Below are 8,905 nucleotides of genomic sequence, written 5' to 3'. Positions count from 1 at the left end.
TATCGACTAAACCTCCAGGGATGTACACAGTTTAATAATGGCAACTTCTAATTGTGGGAAAAACGTCTTTTAAAACTACAATTCCCAATAGAGACGTACCATAAAACATGTTGCGAAACACAATAGCCAGCATGTGTAGTTCTGGGGGGGACCCGTTCGAGTCCAGTTTTGGATAGTCTGCCGTGGGTTTCATTCCATTTCAAAGAACTGTCTGACGCTCGACGTAACCTTGGCACACTGCCAATCCAACATCGCCCCCCCAGAACCTCTTTCTCGTCGTAACCTTGGCGCACTGCCACTCCAACATCCAATCCCAGAGCTTGAAGATTAATCACGGGGACTGTAGTCCTAAACGATAGCTGGGGATTATGGGTAGTGTAGTGTCTTCGGCCATCCTAAACTCCTAGAGGCCTACGTCTGTTTCCGGTTATTTTTATTTTGAAATTCAGTTCCTGATGGACGCCAAAAAAGCCAGAGATTATGGAATTAAACCAATAAATAAAAGCAAGGATAATTGTGTGTTATTGGTGAGCAAATAACACTGTGTTATTTTGAAAAGAATAACAAATTAGAAGGAAAAAAAGATTTAAAAAATACAGATTTCAGTATTCTGAGGCTCTGAGCCTTTTTAGTGTACCCGTTTCCGTTCTGTTTAAGTTTCTTGCAGCGTTTTTTCATTTCAGCGTTTTGCTTTTGCAGCATTTTAGTTTTTTGTCAAGTTGGTGAAGATGTTTCTTTATTACCATGTGTTTTGGCACTATTGTGTTTTTATTTTATTTTATTTTTGTAAAGCTTTTGCCACTACCGGCCTCTGTAGTATGTGTTGTGAAAAGTGTTTTAAAGTGTGCAGTCATTAAACAGCAAATACAGCAGAAGCATTTTACAGAGGGAGAATACTATTTTATGTGAAGAAAGCCATTCCATGATTTGGTTCCCCTAATGGGATGAAAATTGTCCTCTGCTAGCAGGACACTTAGGGGGATGAAGATCTAATGGTTGGCAGGTTGCATAAAAATGAAGCAGTGATTTTGCTTGAAAGTATGTATTGAAGTTGGAAATAAAAACACATATTTGAGAAATGATCATGTCATGAATGCTACGAATCTGAAGTTCTTGAGATGAAAAAGTTTCTTTATAGCTTGCCGTTACTCTGCGTAATTAGGTTTTCATGATAGCTCATACAACTCACACTATGGAGTCTCCGGGGAGAGTTTCACTGCACACATACCGTGGGGAAAGCATAAAAATGTGGGCACTGGATTTTTCATTTCCTATTTTCTGCCTCTGCAATGCATACCCAGGCGAAGGATGATAGTTTAATTGGAAATCTGTCTCTTTTTTTCCCGACTGCAAGAATGTGTGTGTTTACCAGAACGCCTCCCCATCCTTAATAAAGCACCGCTTCCTCTCAGTCTCTGCCCAGTGACAGTTCCTAAAGCTGTGACATTTATTTCCAAATGGTAATTGATTCAGAGGAAGCTGTTAGTATGCAGCTACAATTTAACAACTCTCCTCTTGGGGACTGGGAGAGGGATCAAGCTCCCGAAAGCTGAGACAAGATGTTTTTATTTTTCGTGTTGTTGTTTTCCGTCTTTTAGGCAGCCCCACCCCTGGAGATGGGAGAGAAGATTGGAAAAACAGAGGTGTCTTGTATTTTGCTTCCCACACACATACACACAAACAGCTCGTGTAGAGGGATGTTGCTGAGGCCGTTATTGATTGGATGCCACTGACAGAATGGACTTTGTCACAGGCAGTACTCTGCACCCTGGCTGCAGGCTGTGTTTACTGGTGTGTCCGACCTGCGAAGTGGAGGCAATAACACCACAACGGACAACAACAACAACAACACCAGGGAAAGACGCGGAGCAGTAATCCTCCCCAGATACTGTCAGGCCTGCTGAACAGAAATAATGGCATCACATGCAGCGTGCAGGCTCCTCAAAATCGCCACAGTTGTCACTCATGATTTGCGCTCACGAGCACTGGCTAATTATCTCTATACGTGTGTTATAATTCTAACGGTCCTATGAACCATATAGTGTGACCTCTGCTGTCACCAGACTGTCACAGTGTGTTTTCCTTCCACACAGATGTGAGTAAACACTTATCATCAGGTTTATGTAACAAGATTACATAGTCAGCATGCAAAAACAAATTGTTATTTTTTTAATGTAATTGTAATCGAATAAAGTAAGTAAAATAAAGATCGATATATAAACATACTGAATAAATTATCTCTATGGTTTATATTTAGGCTAATTCAATTAAATTATTCTTACATTCTTACATACATTTATTTTGTAAGGCAGTGGGTAGACAACTGATTTATTAATCAGTTAGGAGGCGTGTGGCACATTCGGAGTTACGGTGCGACTTTGTAAATGTATTCCGAAATGGGATTTTGATAGGTGGCGCTAGTGAGCAGGTTGGAATATTTAACCCATTGACTCCAGAATGTTGTAATTTTTACCGGTTCGGGTGTCCGTGCAAAATTATACAACTTTTTAAGCGTCCTAAAGCCCTCAAAAGCAGGAATGATGGCGACTAATAAGAATACGAATAATTCCACCAATAACAATAGGTGCCTCGCACTTCGTGATAGGACGCCGTTGGGTCCTAGCGCTCCGTGCTCGGGCCCTAATAAAAAAAAACAATTTAAAAACAATTAAAACATAATAAAAGCTGTGACATTCATGCCAGCATGGCATAATGTGGTGGATTTAAAAATCTAGTTAAAGGCTATACTAAAAAGATGCATTTTTAGGCCTTTTTTGAAAGCCTCCACAGTATGTGGTGTCCTCAGCTGGTTTGGGAGGGCATTCCACAGTCTCGGAGCAGCGGAGCAGAAAGCTCGGTCTCCCATGGTCTTCAGTTTTGTCCTTGGTGGGATGAGGAGGTTTGCCTTTACATCGGCACCTTAGTTGTTTCCCCGACTCAGACTGCAAGGAATCTGGGTGTGATCCTAGATAACAACCTGTCCTTCACTGCAAACATTGCTGCTACAACCCGTTGCTGCAGATACACGCTTTACAACATCAGGAAGATACGTCCCCAGCTGACACAGAAAGCGACGCAGGTTCTGGTCCAGGCTCTCGTTATCTCACGCCTAGACTACTGCAACTCCCTCCTGGCTGGTCTACCTGCATGTGCCATCCGACCTCTGCAGCTCATCCAGAATGCAGCGGATCGTCTGGTCTTCAAACTTCCTAAATGTTCCCACACCACTCCGCTCCTCCGCTCCCTTCACTGGCTTCCGGTAACTGCTAGAATCCACTTCAAGACACTGGTACTTGCATACCATGCTGCGAATGGATCTGGCCCTTCCTACATCCAGGACATGGTTAAACTGTACACCCCAGTGCGTGCACTACGCTCTGCATCAGCCAAACGACTTGCTGCACCCTCGCTGCGAGGGGGACCCAAGTTCCCATCAGCAAAAACACGTGGGTTTGCTATCCTGGCTCCAAAATGGTGGAATGAGCTTCCCATTGACATCAGGATGGCAGATAGCTTACACATCTACCGGCGCAGACTGAAAACTCATCTCTTTCGACTCCACCTTGAGCGATAGAATCACTAACAAAGAACTGCTAACAGAGCACTTATATACTAATAAAGGACTGACTTATCTATAGCCAGTTGAGTAGCACTTGAAATGTTTGGCTCTATGAAACCTGATGTACTTATATGATTCTGTTTTCTTCAAGGTTGTGTCTTCCTGGTCGAATGTACTTATTGTAAGTCGCTTTGGATAAAAGCGTCAGCTAAATGCAATGTAATGTAATGTAATGTAATGGTAGAAAGAGGTCTTGCATATTTGCTTGATGTGGGCTTCAAAGGTCAGGTGAGGATCCATTTTAACTCCCAGATTGGTAACCGTTGGTGAGAGTGGAATGTTCTGACCGGAGAAGGTGATGCTGGTGATGGCGGATGAACGGACCTGATGTGGAGTGCCAATAAGAATGGCTTCAGTCTTGGAGCTGTTTTTGCTGGAGGAAGTTGTGCTTTATCCACACCTTTATCTCCTCCAGGCATGTGGTTATTGTGGATGATGGCAGAGGTGCAGAGGGGGTTGGGTTAGCTCTGATGTAGAGCTGTGTGTCATCAGCATAGCAATGGAAAGATATTCCATGCCGGCTGATGACACGACCAAGGGGGGATATGTATATGGTGAAAAGGGTAGGGCCGAGGACTGATCCTTGGTGGACACCGCAAGTCACAGAGTGAGTTCTTGATTTAGCCGCTCCCAAGGTGACGTGCTCAGTCCTCCCGGTGAGATAGGAGGTGAACCAGTTTAAGGCAGAGTCAGAGAGTCCAATTGTAGTGTGAAGACGGTGGAGTAGGATGTCATGGTCGATGGTATCAAATGCTGTAGTTAGATCCAGGAGGATGAGGAGAGATGGAGATCCGGTGTCAGCTGTCATCAGCAGGTCATTGGTCACCCTGACTAAGGCAGTTTCTGTACTGTGGCCCTGGCGAAAACCAGACTGGAATTTTTCAAAGAGTTTATTCAGTGTTAGATGTTCCTGGACCTGAATGGCAACTACTTTCTCCAGTACCTTGGATAGGAATGGCAGGTTGGAGATAGGTCTGTAATTGGCTAGGACTTCAGGGTCTAAAGTGAGTTTTTTGAGGAGTGGTTTGATGACAGCAGCTTTTAATGGTGGTGGAACATGACCAGAATGGATGGTTTATCACTGAAGTGATCAGCGGACTTATGGCACCAATGTTCGATTTAACCAAAGCTGTGGGAAAGGGGTCCAGGGCACAGGTGGAGGGTTTCATCTTTTTGATGATGGCCTCAACTTCATGCTGCGAGATGTTAGTGAAGCAGCAAAGAGGCTGGGTCGGTCCAGGCTGGGGGTTGACGGTTGACGGTCAGGACTAGCAGAGCAGCGGAGTTTGAGAGGAGAGAGCAGATGGTCTCTACCTTTTTCCTGAAAAATGTGATGAAATTATCACACTACTACTCTGTGGTGTCTTTGTGTAGCGGAGTCTGAGGTTTGAGGAGATGATTTATGGTGGAAAAAGTAGCTTGGAGTTGCCAGGGCTATTTTTGATGATGGTGGAGTAGAATTTTGACCGTGTGTCTCTGAGGGACTTGGCGTAGGCATTTTGGTGGTCCCGGTATGCCTGTCTGTGAACAGAGAGGCCTGAAGCCTTGAAGCGCCGCTCAAGGACACGCCCCGCTATCTTCATTTTCCTCAGCTCGCAGGTGTACCAGGGGGCTGAGCATGAGAAAGTGACTATTCTGGTTTTGACAAGGGCGTGGAGATCCAGGAGACTGTTCAGAAATGTATTGTAAAAATCCACAGATTCATTGACTGATGTATTGCATAAGCTTCAAATCGAGAGACTGAAACTGTATTGTCCTTTACCGTTCCGTTTTAATTTCACAATAAAATTAATAGTAATATTATGTTTGATATTATTATGTTTTATTAACTAGACCACTGGTTATTTAACCCGCACCGCCTAGTGGTTAAAGCACGTTATTGCATTTTGTAGTTATATTTGATGAAAACATTTAAATATTAAGAGTAGCCTACATCCAAAATAGGGGGAAAGTAGAAGGCATGATAGAAATATAGCATATAAAATATCAAGAAGATACTGTAGTGATCTCTACAATAAAATAGTTTAGTGCAGGACGTCCAACGATATTAACAGGAGGATGTGCAAAACAGACAAACTAATAAGGCTTTCTTTAAACATTAAAGAATACTTCAAGTTAAGGTCTTCTTTTGAATAAGAAAACAATGTTGGGGGTATCAACAGATAAATATTAAGTCTGACAAAGTACTTAACGTCTTATATATTGCATAGTTTATTTTGGCACTTGACAATCACCTTCCCTGAATTTTACTCAGGTGTAACTAAAGTCTGATTTAAGGGTTGTTTATGTTTTGCATCATTAATCAGAATCTGCAAAGTAACAAAAATAAATATAGCGGAGTAAAAATACCAGGTTAACCTCTGAATTGTAGTGGAGTAGAACAAAGTAGTATGCTGCTGTAACAAAAACATTTCCCAACTTGGGATCAATAAAGTATATCTTATCTTATCTTAAGATGATCGATGGCTACTACCATATTTGCAAAATTTGCGTCTGAACCTTGACAAGTGCATGTTTCAGGCTTATCAATTAACAACAGGAGGGGTCACAGACATAAGACCAGCTGTTAAATAAAGATATTCTGACCTTAGCTGTCATGTGGGTATATATGAATGCTGCCCATTATGGACACAAGCAATTTTCACCCATTTATTAATTATATGTTTTAAATTTGATAACACCAATGTGTTTCGTATCCCCTAAACCTCCAGGGGTGTAAGCAGTTTAATACTGGCAACTTCTAATTGTGGGAAATACAAAAACGTCTTTTAAAACTACAATTCCCAGTAGAGACATGCCATAGAACATGTTGTGAAACACCGAATAGCCAGCATGTGTAGTTCTGGGGGGGAGGGCTGAGCTGGACCCGTCCGAGTCCAGTTTTGGATAGTCTGCTGTGGTTCCATTCCATTTCAAAGAGCTGTTTGACGCTCGGTGTAACCTTGTCGCACTGCCACTCCAACATCCAATCACAGAGCTTGGGGACTAATCACATGGTTTGTAAAGCAAGGCGGATGTTGTAGTCCCAAACAATAGCTGGGAATTCTGGGTAGTGTAGTGTCTTCGGAAACTCTGCAGTGTCTACATTTGTTTCTCCGAATCGAAGGTTAAAAACACAAAAGCATTGTGCACAATTTAAACCAATCAATATTGTGTAATTAACAAGGATAAACTGATTTTTTTTATAGTGGATGAGTAATGCAGATATCACTGTGTAATTATTTGACAGTGAGGGGAATACTTCCGGTTTTATTATGAAAACTTCGAGACCGGAAATACTGTTTTCACCCTGTGAGGGTTGACGCTAACTTTACATGAAAGCTGCCGCATATACACGTTCTCCTGGCAAGACTATCAAACAGTAATATCTATCAAAATATAGATCCTACACATCCACTGGACATAGATTATAAAAGTACAATATACAGTTCTCGCTAGAAATCTAATCAAAAATAATTTTAATGGCCAAACTATTCCACAATTTAGGATTTTCCAGAGAGGGTTATTTGTGAATAAAAGAATCTCTGGAGCGTTTGCAATCAAGGGGAGCCTGTTGTTTCTTACACGACCACTAGAGGTGCTACACTTTAAAACGTGACTCTGGGTCGTAACCATAGACTGTATAGAGTGGCGAAGTCACGCCCATCTACTTCCGGTCCATGGGACCTTATTTCGGAAAAATAATGTATTGAAGTCAATGGAGAGAGAAAACTTATCTTTCGATCCCGTTTGAATTGTGCCATGAATTACACATATGATGTTTGTCAATCTTAAAAAATAATTTCCATGTCAAAAAAGTCACAGTTTGTCGTAAAACTGTTGAAATATAAGACTATGAAAAATACGCAACTAGAAAGACTACAAATCCCAGAGACGCGTAAGTGATGTCACAATTGTGTTCCTCCACTAAGAGATAGCTAAGATCAGCGCCATATAGATAGAATATATTTATATGGCGCTGGCTAAGATAAGATAACTTTAACAAGATGCCTGTGTGCTTAGTACCAGGTTGTTATCATACCAGCAATGGGTCTTGCTCGTTATTTCGCTTCCCGTCTGATGAAAGGACCAGGAGTGGCTGGATCAAGTTACCCAGCTAGCGGGGAACGTTCTCACAACTTTGGCTAACGTTACCTATTGGTTCTAAAAAGGTTTTAAAGAAACGTTTTAATCTGATGTTCAAAGAACCTTTTTAGGATGTTTATTTTTTCAAATAATGTTCCTATAAGGTTTAAGGTTAACTAAGACATAACGTTTAAACTGCAACATTCAGAGGATGTTTTGAGGATGTTATTGAGGCCTGAGATGACAGAATTTCTTTTTTTATAAAACGTTCCTGTTATGGTCAATGTCAGATTTATTTCTAGAGTGCTTTAAAAAACAAACTGTTGCAAGGATGTTTTAAAAAAAATCTGATGTCACCATATTTTCCTTTTGAAAAAAACAAACAAGCACGTAATTCATGATAAGCTGTAAGCAGATATTGCATGTTTACGGTGACATGTGTGAGTTCCCAGCTAGAAATGTTTGTCACCATTCGTTGTTCTAGGAATGTTTTCAGCCGGACGTTTTATTTGGGTTCCCAGAATGTTCTTCTGAAAGGTAGGATCACGTTCTTTAAAAACATTTTTGAAATGTTTGGTGACAACCTTCTTAAGATGTTTTTGATAACCTTCTTAAGATGTTTTTGATAACATTGTTAGAACATTATGCCCTACTGTTTTTAAAACGTTTTCAGCTGGACGTTTTAGTTTGGTTCCCAGAATGTTGTTCTGAAAGGTAAGAAAACGTTCTTTAAAAACATTCTGGAAATGTTTGGTGATAACCTTAAGATGTTTTTGTGTCCCCGGTATATGTAGTGTATATAGCTTAACAGCCAAATAAACTCCCTCCGTACACCAAGACTCTGAAGACGTGAATCCTTTGACCACAGGTTTAATAGGATGGTGTGAAACTAAAAATAAACAAGACAAAATATAATCAATTCTATGATCATTTCTACATACACACATATGCACAATGTATATAAATCAACACAGCTTTAACATTAATTGCATTTCCTTGTTATATTTACTGTAAGCTTTTTAATGTATTTAAACTTGCCTATTGTAATTCTAGAACTTAAACAGTTATAAATGGCATCATATTTTAAACATACAGTATAATCAGCCATTTGTACATTTATTCATTTAACTCTCCTTGCATTAACCTTGTACACTATTGAGACAACTCGGAAGATCTCCAGCATTAAACACCACAGAATACAATATTTTCTAAAAATAATCA

The sequence above is a fragment of the Gymnodraco acuticeps genome, unplaced genomic scaffold, assembly GCF_902827175.1.
Source record: "Gymnodraco acuticeps unplaced genomic scaffold, fGymAcu1.1, whole genome shotgun sequence".
Lineage (NCBI taxonomy): Eukaryota > Metazoa > Chordata > Actinopteri > Perciformes > Bathydraconidae > Gymnodraco > Gymnodraco acuticeps.
Note: the sequence above shows the minus strand (reverse complement) of the source record.